A 6,000-nucleotide genomic window follows, 5' to 3' on the forward strand; every position below is an offset into this window, starting at 1 on the left:
TAAATAAATAAATAAAACAGATATAGACATTACTTTCAGACCATACTTTCATGGGCTCATTTATTTTAGGAATAATACGTACAAAGACATATGTAGCAATACTAATTTGTTAAGTGTGGTTAAATTCACCATTATTGACAGTACTGGCTGTTTCATTTTGCCCCTTTGAGTTTTAAATAAAAGCTCATTAAATAAAATTTTCTCAAGTTCATTTGTCAGTGCATTTAGCCTTCACCTAATAAAAATGTGTATTTGGCTTCAGGCATGAAATTTCCCAGATAATCAAAAACAAATCTGCCCAATCCATGCCAATAATTTTCTAAGTATTTTGAAAATTAATATTTATAAAGGACAAAAGGTTACTTGTCTAACTTTGCAATTAAATGACTATTTTCTCTTCATAAGTAGAAATTAATGAATCAATGTTTATTCAATTGTCTGCTTGCCAATTAAACACTTATCTTAGAATTCATAAATGTCCTTGCTCTTCAAGGAGTCAGCAACAGAGAATTCTTTCTTTTTTTATTTTTTTATTAACTTTCTTTTGTATACTTTTCCCTTATTCTTCATACTTAACCATTTTTTCTCGTCTTCTTCGTTTTTTACTCCTTGCTCTTTCCTTTTGTCTCTCCCCTGAGCACCCACCTGGGCTGCCGTCAAGCAAGGTGGGAAACAGCCGCTGAGGACATGGCTGAGGCACAGGAGGGATGCAATGTGCAGAAGGCCTGATCACCTTAGTTTAAAACATTTTGAAGCCAAGAGGGAGGATAAACTGGCCCATAAACTAGAGACTTAAATTTTTTTTTCCTTAGGTTTTTTTCCAAATGAATAGAAGATGATAATGTTCATGACAGTGAACAATGTTCACCTTGATCAATGTCATTGGCAGTGACACCCAGGCAGGGCCAGAGCCTGAAGAGCTAGAGGGATTAAGAAGGGCAAGTTGTACACGTGAGCATTGAACCCAAAGTTGAGATAATGGTCGTGGATCTGGAAAAGACAGGGAAGATATTGAGAATATAAAGAAGAGAGACACTGTAAAATTCAACAATAGGTTGGAGAAAGGACAGAAATGAGTCACAGATTGGAAATGGTATAAATGCATATTTATGCATTTTTTCCCATCTGTTTTTTTAAAAAGCATGAGCACGTATATCACCTGATGGTTATCTGAACGAGAGCCCTGCTGAAGAAGATGACAGTCAGACTAAGCCAAGCAGACAAGTAACATCGCTAGAGGGAACAGTCCTAGAAACAGGTTTTACGATTTAGCATAGATATGTCTTTTTTCTTAAAAGAAACAATCTTGGCTTATATTTTATTCATAGAAGCCATTCTTTCCTCTATTGCCTTGAGTGATTTTGGCTGTGTGTAGATGTGAGTATAGTAGCTCCAGATTCACCTGTGCCCTTGAAATAGCAGCCTGTAGTACATTCAACATTGTTACCCTGACTGCTGCTTTTCTGCCTTCTCTGTGAGCCTATTATCTCCTCTTTCCAGAAAATTGCATTCTGATGCTATTATTGAATTAACACTTTGCTTAAATATATACATACAGACACACACACACACACACATCTTGGAGAGAATGTATAAAACTCAAGGGCAGCAAGAAGGCAGATTCTCTATGAAGAGCATTTAAAGTGTCTAAAATACCTGCTTCCCCTAGTTGGCAGGGGAGATGCCAGGATTTATTAATAATGAGTGGAAATGATATATATTAAAAAGAAAGTGAAAGGATATATTTTCTTTCAGATAGAATTAGTAGGCATAATGTTTCTGAATCTGCCTCCCCTATTAAAGAATAATTTTCCTGTCTAAAATTTAATGTTCATTTGTACACTAAATTTAAAGACATAATGACACATTCCTAAAAAGAATTTGAGCTGTGCTTTCCAAACATTATCTGCACATTGGAATCCTCTAGAGAGCTTTAAAAATACAGAAACCTGAATTTCACCCTGAGAAACTCTGATTTTTAAAATTCCTCCTGGTCAATCTCATGAATAGCACGGTAGAGAATCACTGCATTAGGGCCTGCCTGTGGCTGAAAAATTCTCTTCTCACCCAAACCCACATAACTATACAGTAGGATGTTGGAGGAAAGTTCCTCCTGAATTTTAGAAATGAAATCAACTTCATTCAGTTTATAATTCTTTCACAGAATAATCCTGGTAAGGAGTTAATCCTGGCTACCCCTGATTTGAGAAAACATAGTCTATAAAAATTAGAACAGGGATTTTGAGGGGTGTCTGGGTGGCTCAGTCAGTTAAGCATCTGACCCTTGATTTCTGCTCAAGACATGACCTCAGGGTTGTGAAATTAAGCCCCGTATTGAGCTCCACACTGGGCATGGAGCCTGCTTAAGATTCTCTGGCTCCGGCGCCTGGGTGGCTCAGGTGGTTAAGCGACTGCCTTCGGCTCAGGTCATGATCCTGGAGTCCCGGGATCGAGTCCCGCATGGGGCTTCCTGCTCGGCAGGGAGTCTGCTTCTCCCTCTGACCCTCCCCCCTCTCATGTGCTCTCTCTCATTCTCTCTCTGTCAAATAAATAAATAAAATCTTAAAAAAAAAAAAAAGATTCTCTGGCTCCCTCTCAGACCGCGCGCCCCCCCCCCCCCCCCCCCCCCCCGCTCCCTGAGCGCCTCTAATATGCACCTGCGCACTTGTGCACGCTCTCTCTTTCTCTCCAAAAAAAAAAAAGAATGGGGATTTTGGAATCAGAGACATCAACTAGAATGTTGGCTCAGCCATTTACCTGCTGAGATACTTAGGAAAAGACTAACCTCTTATCAATTTCCTCACCTATAAAGTAGGGGTGTTTAAAAGTATATTCAACAACCCAGAGGCTGCTCAAATTACATGGAAGATAATATATTTAAGACTTAGCACACAGGAAATATTCAGTGTATATTTCCTCCTCCTTTATAACTGAATTGTAACCTTTCATATAATCTGTTGCTCCTTTAGTATAAAATAAGAAGAAACAAGTGAAGGTGATCAAAATCAAGTCAGCCTATTTACTACTTCGGCAATATCTGTGTAAAGACTAGGAAAAAGAGGGGCGCCTGGGTGGCTCAGTCGGTAAAGCATCTTCCTTCTGCTCAGGTCATGATCTCAGGGTCCTGGGATGGAGCCCCACATCAGGCTCCCTGCTCAGTGGGACGTCTTCTTCTCCCTCTCCCTCTGCTCCTCCCCCCGCCCCGCTCGTGCCCTCTCTCTCTCTCTCAAATAAATAAGTAAATAAATAAACAAACAGATAAATAAAAATCTTTTAAAAAAAAAGACTGGGGAAAAGGTTGGTACTTTTAAGTTTAAGGGTGGGAAAGATCTTTTTTTTTAAAACACACAAAGCAAAATGTTTTTGTCTTGATAAGTACCATTCAACTTAAAATCCTGTGCTCTCATAAGAGCTATGAAGTTATTCCAAAGACACTGCTGCTGCCGAAAAAAATTCATAAGCACATATGTGAAATTGTTTTCCAGAATTTAGGGCACATAAGCAGGATGACAATATAATGCAATTGCAGGGTGCTAGGAATACAAACCTGAGAAAAACAAGCAAGTTTTTTAACTCTACAGTCTACCTTTTAAAGAAAGATAGATTTTGATCAAGTATTCCTATAAGTCACTGGAACAAATAAAATGCCACAGATTGGAGGGAATCAAATGTGGATAACAGCAGACTACTGAAAAGTAACAAAGTTGCCTACATGAGAGAGATGTAGGTCCTCTGGACTAGGGTGGAGTGTTGGAGACAGTGAACAGTTGATTTGCATAAACTATGTGGGAGAGAGAACCAACAGGATGTGCATATAGAGAGGATTTATGCATATACTATTTTAGAGGTTAAATCAACAGGATTTGAAGGAGAACCTTACCTGTGATACCTATGTATCTGACGTGAGTAGCCAGATGAAGGATGCTACTATTCAGTAAAATTCTATGTACAAAATAAATCTTTCATTTGGAGTGGAAGATCATGTTCTTTGAACACATTGAGTTTGTGATTCCCTTGAGGTATCCAAAATAAGAAGTCAGGTAAGCAGCTGGAGAAATCTTTGGCCCCATAGAGGAGAGATGTGGGGAACCAGGTAGATATATGTGGGTCATTGACTATGGATGGTAAGGGGGCAAATGTGGTTGTGAGTGTGGGAGATCATAGTCAGATAAAACACACAGTGAGAAGAGTGCACACGTTCTTATTGAGGGCCCCCTATGCTAACACTGACAGCCAGTCACGCTGATGCTTTGTATAAAATACCTAACCCACAGGTCCTCCTCCTTATAAGCTGTTCAGAGGTGAAAGCAAAGCTGCTTGTCAAGAACTGTTTCTTGCATATACTTGGAAGTCCTAGCAGGAAAAGCCAAAATTTCCAAATGGCCCTTTGATACAGTCACTGTGCAGAATGATCAAGTAGAAATACGAGATTGAGAACTTTGAAGATTGTTTTGCCACTTCAGTTTAGCATCCAGTCCAGAATCCCGAGGTTGTTTTGAGTCCGTAAAGAAATAGTTACCTATGGAGCTTTTGCCAAAATGATCTCCATTAAAAAATAACCTTCATGGGGCGCCTGGGTGGCTCAGTTGGTTGGGCGACTGCCTTCGGCTCAGGTCATGATCCTGGAGTCCCTGGATGGAGTCCCTCATCGGGCTCCCTGCTCGGCAGGGAGTCTGCTTCTCCCTCTGACGCTAACCCCTCTCATGTGCTCTCTCTCATTCTCTGTCTTAAATAAATAAATAAAATCTTTAAAAAAAAAATAACCTTCATGTTTGTCAGCTGCAGTTTGTAATCTAAAATTTAATTAGGGGTCGTAAATCTTTTCTGAATCTCCAATAACCTTAGCAGCTTTAAAGGCATTTGAGAATTACTAGTTCTGCCCATATTACTAAACGGAAAAGAGCAAGAAAGCAATAATGAAGGAAGGATTTTTTCCTATGTTAAGCAACTCCATCTACTCCATAATGCAGGAAACACCAGCTTGTTACTTAAAATTCTGTTTCTATCCACCTTAGGCGGAGTGGTTGAATTCTTACTATTCGAGGACAGTGAGTCAATTTAAAACTCCAACAAGTAAAATTTAGTCCACCATTTCTTAAATTTAATCTTAGCATTCAGGGTCAAGAGTGCTTTGATAATTTGTATTCCAAACAGAGTGCAGGAAGCAATTAAGAGAGGGTGCTGCTGTGAATCGTGCACCGCGCTCAGAATTGAAAGGTCTGGGTTTCCACTTGGCCCAGTCAGCCCACAATGTGTGTTTGTGAACTGATTGTTCTGTGGCAACAGACTCATTTCTCAACTTATCTACCCCCCTGCCTTCCTCATAAGGACTTGGCCTTTTCTGTTGTTTTTGTCGTTGTTGGAATTTTAAATTTTAATTGTGAAATATTTCAGACATTCAGATGAGAAGTAAAGTGTTATAATGAACATCAAGTTTCATTCTGTTAAATTAGGAAATAATTATTTTTATTTTTTTATTTTTATTTTTATTTATTTATTTATTTTTTTAATTTTATTTATTTATTTGACAGAGAGAGACACAGTGAGAGAGAGAACACAAGCAGGGGAAGTGAGAGAGGGAGAAGCAGGCTCCCCGCGGAGCAGGGAGCCCGATGCGGGGCTCGATCCCAGGACCCCGGGATCATGACCCGAGCCGAAGGCAGATGCTTAACGACTGAGCCACCCAGGCACCCCTATTTTTTTATTTTTAAAAGAAATCAAACATTAAAGATAAAGTCGAGGTCCCTTTTCTACTCTTCCTCTGTATCAGCTCATTTTCATCTTCCTCCAAACTAATTGCTATTGAAAATTCAGTGCGCATAAAAGAAAAGCTTTTTTTTTTTTTTTTAATAGTTGAAGACCCTTGGGACGCCTGGGTGGCTCAGTCGTTAAGCATCTGACTTAGGATCAGGTCATGAGCCCAGGGTCCTGGGATCGAGTCCCATATCAGGCTCCCTGCTCAGCGGGAAGCCTGCTTCTCCCTCTGCCACTCTCCCTGCT

This window comes from Leptonychotes weddellii, chromosome 3 (assembly GCF_054177405.1).
Source record: "Leptonychotes weddellii isolate Sample4059 chromosome 3, ASM5417740v2, whole genome shotgun sequence".
Lineage (NCBI taxonomy): Eukaryota > Metazoa > Chordata > Mammalia > Carnivora > Phocidae > Leptonychotes > Leptonychotes weddellii.